The sequence below is a fragment of the Corylus avellana genome, chromosome ca6, assembly GCF_901000735.1.
Source record: "Corylus avellana chromosome ca6, CavTom2PMs-1.0".
NCBI lineage: Eukaryota > Viridiplantae > Streptophyta > Magnoliopsida > Fagales > Betulaceae > Corylus > Corylus avellana.
The window spans coordinates 13,094,639-13,102,826 of record NC_081546.1 but is presented as its reverse complement, the minus strand read 5'-3'; the positions used below and the strand labels follow the sequence as shown (position 1 = coordinate 13,102,826).

At 38.6% G+C, this 8,188-nt stretch overlaps 1 pseudogene; it reads left to right on the top strand.

Annotated features, from left to right (window-relative positions):
- LOC132185203 (uncharacterized) overlaps window positions 1-8,188 on the top strand; it is a 16,218-nt pseudogene that overhangs the window by 3,373 nt on the left and 4,657 nt on the right.

The following is an 8,188-nucleotide window of genomic DNA, read 5'->3' as shown; positions in this document are numbered from 1 at the left end:
GGAGGAGGTGGTTCTTCTAGGTATTGATGAGGCCAGCCAATTGGAGATAGCTCTTCATGATAATGTTGAGACAAATTGATGGGAGATGGCTCATCTTCATAAGCTTCTATCTTGAAAATGGATTGCCACAGACTAGAGCTAAGACAGGAATAGGAATGATCATAGAACTGTGGAGATGGCTCCTCTTCATGATAGCAAATACTCTCTTCCTCTATATAATGTCCATGAAGAGTGGTAACTGACTGACATTGGGGCTCTTTCATTTTGAGAAAATCTGTTCCTTGTGTACAGTGGGCCTCTGTCCTTTTAACTGATTTCAAATGAGAGTTCTTCATCTCCTCAATTGCTGAACTGATCATAGCTAATGTTTTCTCAGAAAACTCAAGAGGAGGTGGTTCAGCATGATATTGCTGTTATGGAGCTGATTGAGAGGAATATGCATGATCATAGAATTGTTGATATGAGTGATGTTGCAGTCCATGAGATTGTTGATCATGAATTTTGGGAGCTTGAGCTTGCCATGAGAGATTGGATTGTTGGCTCCATGATGGGTAATAGGAATCAAAATAGCGGTCGTTCCCTGGTCTAAATAACAATGTGTTCATGTGCCCATAAGATTTGTTAAAAGTTTGACTCAATGTACAACATTCTCTAACATGGTGATAAGGGTCGTGGCAACATGAACATGGTCTATGGGGTGTCGGAATGCCGCCCCACATGTGTGAAAACAAGAGTAAATAACAAAAAGAAGTTAAAATGAAAAGTGAAAATAAAAACAAAATTAAAAATAAAACTTAAGAAGATGCAGACTCAACTGACCCTGCATGAAATAAAAGAAAAAAAATCAGATCTATAATTTAGTGCAGTAAGTGTGCTGCTATCTGGATGTGCGATTGATCGCACTGGTTGGGCACTCGAGCGCACCTCCAGAGGTAGAATAGTAAGTATGAAAAAATAGAGAATAGAAAACTAAATTAAAACAAAAATAAACTACGGAAAAAAAAATTCCAAACAAAATCAAACAATCCCCGACAACAGCGCCAAAAACTTGTTGTGCCAAATACTACCTAAATTAATAGATAACATTTAATACGTTTTACTCGCAAGTGCACAAGATCAAACGATAGTATAGTGCAGCAAGTACGAGATCGATCCCACGAGGATTGTTGATTTTGTTTTAAAATTGATAAAAATATTAATTTGTCACTAAATTAATATTGTGAAAAAGAAATAAAAAGATATAAAGATAAATGAAAAGCTAAAGGTAGGGCTTTGATATCCACCACTAATCATACTTAGATAATATAACAATATGTCAATGATCCAATCATATTATGAATATTTAATGTTTGCCAACCTAAGGGTATGGGTGTCTACTCCTTAAGCTATTGATTTCCCTAAGCAATGAATTAGGCATGGGTATCTACTTTAATTCTTTTATTTCTTAAAGGATTTAGCATGGGTGTCTACTAAGTTGTTCTTTAAAAAAGAATAAATCTGTGAAAATCGACAAACACATGAGGCCTAGGGCATGTGTGTCTACTCTCGGTTCCCTATGTTGATTAACCCAAGAACCTGGTGTGAATTTCTTTTGTTACTCTTATTAAACCCAGGACTCGATCATCCAAATTGATTTAATTAACTAGTTCATACCACATGCATATGTTGATCATACAAACACATATGAGGAATTCAAGAAAACAGAAATTAATCAAGTTAAGCAACACAATATGATTATCACAAATGCGCCAATATTGAAATATTAAATAAGCATAATTAGGGCTTCAATCTAGCCTTCCTAAAGAGTTAGTTACATATAATGAAAATAAAACTTAAAAGAAAATGAAAAGAAAGAACCGAAAACTGCTCATAGAAGTAGCCTCCAAATTCCTCCCCCAAGTTGTGTCGCTTCTCAGATCCTTATTCTCAAGGTTTAGAGGTCTATTTATAGGGCTTTAGAAGTCCTTGTTACACTAGTAAACCTAGAAAATTCGTAGGGTTTAGTCCTATTACAAGTAGGACTTGGAAAATCCTAATATAGAAGGAAAGAGCATTCTGGTCGCAGCTCTTTGTTCTCTAGCGTACGGGTGTGATCGATCGTAGCCTGTGTGTGCTCGATCACAGACTGTGTGTGCTCGATTGCAGGTCTCCTGTGATCGATCGCACTACCAGAGCCTTCAGCTTTTCCCAAATTTGCGCTTTGAGCTCAATTCTTCCATGTTTTCTTCCTTTTCTTCCAAAGGCCTACAAAGACAGATAAAATATAGAAAAGGAATAAAATGGCATAAACTAATAACACTAAGGAATTAACACATATAAGTTTAAAGGCTATAATACGAATATTTTGGCACTTAACAATGAGCATGTCTACATTTTTGTATCTACTTGGTAACTGCTTTATTAACTTAATAACAAGATGCATTGAATGACATGGTACATCGGTACGTGCGGCATAATGGTCATGGGCTTACTATATAGACTTCATTCTATGGTCAAATGTGTGTGTTGTTATGTGGGCTTTGGATCCAATTGTTTTGTGACTAGGTGCAGTCACTCCCAAATGACTCGGTCACTATATGACAAAAATTATTAGTGGTGTGAGCCACCCGAGGTTAGACTCGGCCGTGCCACTAATGTTATGTACGGTAGGTCGTGCAATGGCTGGGGCACCGGCATTGTACTACAGGTCCCTCGAGACAGCGTCAACCCTGCTGGGAATAGGTAATATCCTGGGTAGACCATACTTGAAAGTTATGACCTATAAAGCATTAGTTTTTCTTGCATTATACTTAGGCGATTGCCGCTGGGAGTACACCACCCTTTTTATTAACCAAACAATACTTTTATGGTGTATTAATGGAGACAACACCTCTTTTCAAATGATTACTAAAACTGCACGTTTATTTCTGCTTAAATAGGCTCAGTCATACCTAATTGTGAGGTTTACTTACTAAGTCGTTAGACTTACTCTGTTATTACCGTTTTAGGAAGTTTGTCACTAGAACTTAGGAGTGGCACGGTTGCCACTACGGACCTTGCTTTAGAATCTTCATACTGCTGTCAGGTTTGTTTTACATTATTATTAGTTGCTCTATGTCTTTAATTTCAAGGAATATACTTGTCCCATAATGATTTATAGTTCTTCTCAGATTGTATTTCACCTTTCGGTGCATTACTCTGAAATGCTTAGAGGGGCGATTCCTCATTTAGCCACAAGTTGGCTTAACTGAGGCAATTGCCAGTAACCCTACCAGGTTAGCCAAGGCTAATTTTGGGGGTGTTATAACTAGAACCTAAGTTTCACAAGTGGAGCTGAAGGGTAGACACCTGACCTCTTGGTCGTACGTACGGCCTCGAGAGCGTACGTTCTGCCAGTAAGTTAGGTATTCCAGCCAAAAGCTCCAAACTGTATTTTGAGGCTTCTATTCAATCTAAGGGTTGATATCTCTCCTTCTAGGCTACTAAGCAAACTCATGCAAGACAATTATCATGCTATCACGCAACTCAAAGCAATAAAAGAAGGATTTAAAAACCTTTCAAAACATACTTTGCTTTTGCAAAGAAATATGTATGAAAGCTTTACCAAAACATTTACAAAACATGAAATACTAGTAACAACAATAACATATCATGGAATGGGTAAAGGGATTACCTTGGAAGGTGGTAAGAACACAAAACTCTCTTCCTTCTTCCTCTCCAACTCACAAAACTCACAAAGACACTCACACAAGGGTTTCAGAGAGCTTGGGGATGAGAATGGAGCATAAGGGTCAAGGGGAAGGGGGTACTTATAGGTGGGAAAAAGTTGTGGTGCTGCAAGCTGTTCTGAAAAGCAGCTTACGTACGGTTACTAGGGGCGTACGTATGATACTATTACACATTGGGTAAAAGGGTTTAGGCGTATGTCTTGGTATATTGCCCACTGGGTCAAAGATTGGTCAGCGTACGTACGGGTGGTCCCCCGGCGTATGTCCTCACTAAAGACAGATGCGTATGTACCACTATTGGGCGTACGTATGGTCAGAAAGGGGTGGGGTCTGGGTTTTACCTTAAAAGACTCAAGGGGTTGGGTTACTTACAAGGGTTTAGGTCTCTTGGTATAAAACCATGTTTTATGAAATCATTAATCACGTTTTTAATTCTTTTTAAAATTGGTGTTTTTTATGGGGTATTACAGAAGGAGTACCTATGGCCACCGGAGGATGGAAGAACAACATTACCTTTTTCAGGGACAATCCTCTAAGGGAGATATGCAGAGTGAAAATCACAAAGATTCCATAACAGGAATTCGTGCATGTAACATAAGCTTAAATGGTACGTCAAACTTACCATGCAAGGAAGGTTTCATTCTGAAAAGAGAAGCTTTAAAGAAGGGAACAATTGCGAATAAAGGAGGGGATACAGGCACTAAGGGAAAGGATGGTCAACCTAGTATGGGGAGATTCGCTGACGTGGAAACCCAAAAAGAAAATCACCACTTAGAGGCTAGGAAGTGTACTTGTCCCACTCCCTCTTATGAATCTATAAGGGGCATAATAGTCAATTTGAGAAGGACAGCCACAGAGGAATGTGAAATTATGAAGGGGAAAAATATAGAGGATGTTATAGGCATGTTGGCTTGTGGTCTGAATGTGCAAAATAACGGAAGCCCAAATGAAGACTACCAAACCTGGAAGAAACGAGCCAGGGCAGGAAGCAGTCTTCCACGGGGGCAGGCGGGGGAGAGAGCTAAAGGTTGAACATGTAAGGCGGAGGAATTAGGATGTGTAGATGGCCATATAAGCCATAGCAAGAGTGGGAAATGGCAGACAGAAGAATTCACTGATGTGGAGAAGGCGGCGGCTAATTCCCAACCCCGTCGGGCGATATGAGTATTTTAAGCTGGAATTGTCGGGGCTTGGGAACCCTTCAACAGTTTACAACCTTTGTTGCTTGGTGAAGGAAAAGAAACCCAATATGATTTAGAGCTGGGTTCGATAGTGTGTTTGCAGTCGATTGCGTAGGGCGGAGCGGTGGTTTGCCATTACTATGGAAGACACATATTTCCATGGATATCCAAAACTATAGTCGGTGGCATATCACCACCATTATGAAGTCTGATGAACATGGGCAACAATGGAAATTCACTGGCTTTTATTAACGTTAATTATATTATTTTATTCTACTTGATACTAACTTACATATCTTGTAAGGGTACTTTTTTTTTTTTTTTTTTTCTCTGTTCTTGTAGGGGTACATGTGGTATGCATTATAAACCCCCAATATGGAATAGTTATTTTATTATTTGGTTAGTTTTTTATTCTATAATAATAGTTATTTATTTTCTATTGGAATAACACATTAATTATACTTCTCACAAAAACCTCAACACAGAATGTAAGGACACCATGACAAAGAAACTGTGATGGGCAATTGTTTTTTATTATCTTATTTTATTATTTTGGGGTATTATACAATCTGTATCATACGTCACTTGGACGTCACCAGAAAATGCTGACGAATTGGTCACAAAAGGCTTCGTCACTTGGACGTCACCTGCAAGTGCTAATGAAATTGGTTACAGATGAATGTTATGTCACCTATACATCACCTTAACATGCTATGAAAGTGTTTCAGATAGACTTAGCACATGGACATCATTCAATGTCACCTAGACGCCACCCGAGCGTCACCTTGGCATTGTGACATCACCTGGACATCACATGAATGTCTCTTGAACATCCTGGCGAGTTCTGGGACAGAAACTTTTGTCACTTGGGCATCACATTCCTAACATTTCTAAGTTGTTTGAAAATAAGTCTTGATGTCATTTGGGGTGTCCTGATGTTTTGGTGCAACTAAAAAATTTTGTGAGCCAAATTTTACCTAGTAATATTCGAATTGGAAATATGTTGTAAAATACAAAGTTGTAGATCTCGCAATGCCCTACCTTGACCTCAAAAAACTTCCTTTACTTATGTATATCTCCTTCGAAGGCCCTAGTTGCCCACCTTCAATCACTCATTCAAGGGCAAAGCCATCAACGTTGCCCTACCACAACTTGTTGTAAGTTGACGTCAAGTTTTTGAATGGCTGAACCTATGAACTGATTGCCAACGTTCCGAACATTTCCAGTAATGTTTTTTCCAGGAGGAACATGACCCAGGTTACGGCTCACATCATTGTCGCTTAGGCACTCAAACCTTATTAGTATGTTACTATCTAGCTGTATTTTTTATTTTATTTTTTTTCCCATTGGGAGAGCTTTAGCCTTCAGCAAAAAAGAGTTTCTTTGCTTCAATGTTAGTCAATAGGCACAAACTCATGATTCACGAAGATGCTTGATGGTACGAAATTGATGAGGCGCAAGTTTAAATATGATGTGTTTAAATAAATGTGATGTTTATTCATAAATGGAAGCCACACTTCTGACATCACACGTGTTTTTGTTTAAGTAAATTATTGAATACAGTTTAAATGGTGTATATTGGTGCAATTTTTGTGTCGAATTCTTCATGTGATACTTTAAGTCCCAAATGGCCTACGACAATTGAATCCTAAAGAGATGCTAATGACAAAGTCCTTGTAGGCTGCTACAACACAAAAGGGGGTCAAAATATCTTCAGTCAGGTCCAAAGATCCTCCAATGCTTAAGTGAGCATGAGAGTTTTTTTAGGTGAAAGAATTACTAGGTATTTTTGTTTACTATTTTTCCTTAGCTCATTTGATAGCTCTCTTTTGTATCTTTATGTCCTTTTAGGTATTCTTGAGCAAGTGCTCTTCCATTTTTCTTTTTCCTCAATTGGGGGACTTGATGCATATTCTCTGCAAGTGATGAATGACTAATTTGACATGTGTATGAGAAGCCACAGATTACATGTCCTTAGGAGAAGTTTGTACCCGGCTTGCTGAGCTTGAGATAGGCTCGTGGAGCGCATGATTGATGTAATGTTTCTTTTCTTACATGTAGTGGCTTTGAGGAATGCAAAACATAAGTGTTGGACCTACAACTTATGGTACATTAACTATAAGGATCGTAGATATAACAATCGGACTCGATAAGTACTACCCTCTCAAGAGCCACATGACTTGTGAAGCCCAAATTCGCTACTCGATTATCCTAGAGTTCCAATTAGGACATATGCCTTGTGCTCGCTTTTCAAGTGGGATAAGACCCTTATCACGTACTTGCACTATTGCATGGCTTATGTGGTATGACGATACTCTAAATTCGTCTCACTTCATTAATTGTTCAAAGATATGCATTAACAGTGCATCCAATCATTGTTAGGGCTTGGGGAAGTGTGCAGGATGGCTCAAGGCCATATCCTTTAGTCGATCAACCTCGGCTCTAAATCTCTGATCCTCATCTGATTGACAATAGGAGATGTTTCCCGATCATAGTTCGGCCTCCCCCATGGAGCCTTCCTTTAGTGTCAAAAACGAGCTGGGCCCTAACTATTGGTTCAACCTCCAACAATGTATTTCCATTATTTTTTACTTTATTAACACTAACATAGTCCCATGAGAAACCTAGTAAATTGTGTCTTGTGAAGCAACATTATTTTTACTGTCATGTTCTATTAAATCAGATTATTAAATTGATCAAAATCTCTTCAAAAATCCTTTGAGCTTTGAGTTCTCAAAAATATTTTTAAGCAACAAAATTCTCTTTAGAATCAAGCCCTGATCAACAAATTCTTTTTTTGGGAGATGTGGAAAGACAATGTTAGAAATGGTGCAAAAACATCTTTCATTTTTCCCACAATTTCTATTTCTTGAATAGTTTGAGGTACGTAGTCGAATTTTTACGCTCACCTTTTTTTTTTTTTTTTTTTTTGAAGTGAAACTCATATATTGCAAAAATCAACAATTCCCTTACTTAGTAAGAACAACATCGTGAATACAATTAGGGCACTTGCCTATCCAAACTCTCTCCTCATTAGCATGTAAGGTAGCTTTTGCCAACTAGTGGGCTGCACCATTGGCTATTCGTCTGACATGTTGGATCACCCACTGGGTGTTTGAGTCAAGCAGGACTTACGCATCATCCACAAGATGTCCATACCTTACACTGCAACTGGATTCTTTGCGAAAAGCTTGCACTATCTCCAATGAGTCGCCCTCCAAGATGATCTTTTCGTGACCCAATTGCATGCAGAGCTCCACCAAACGCCAAGTAACTAAAGCTTCTGCTATCGTGGGGTCA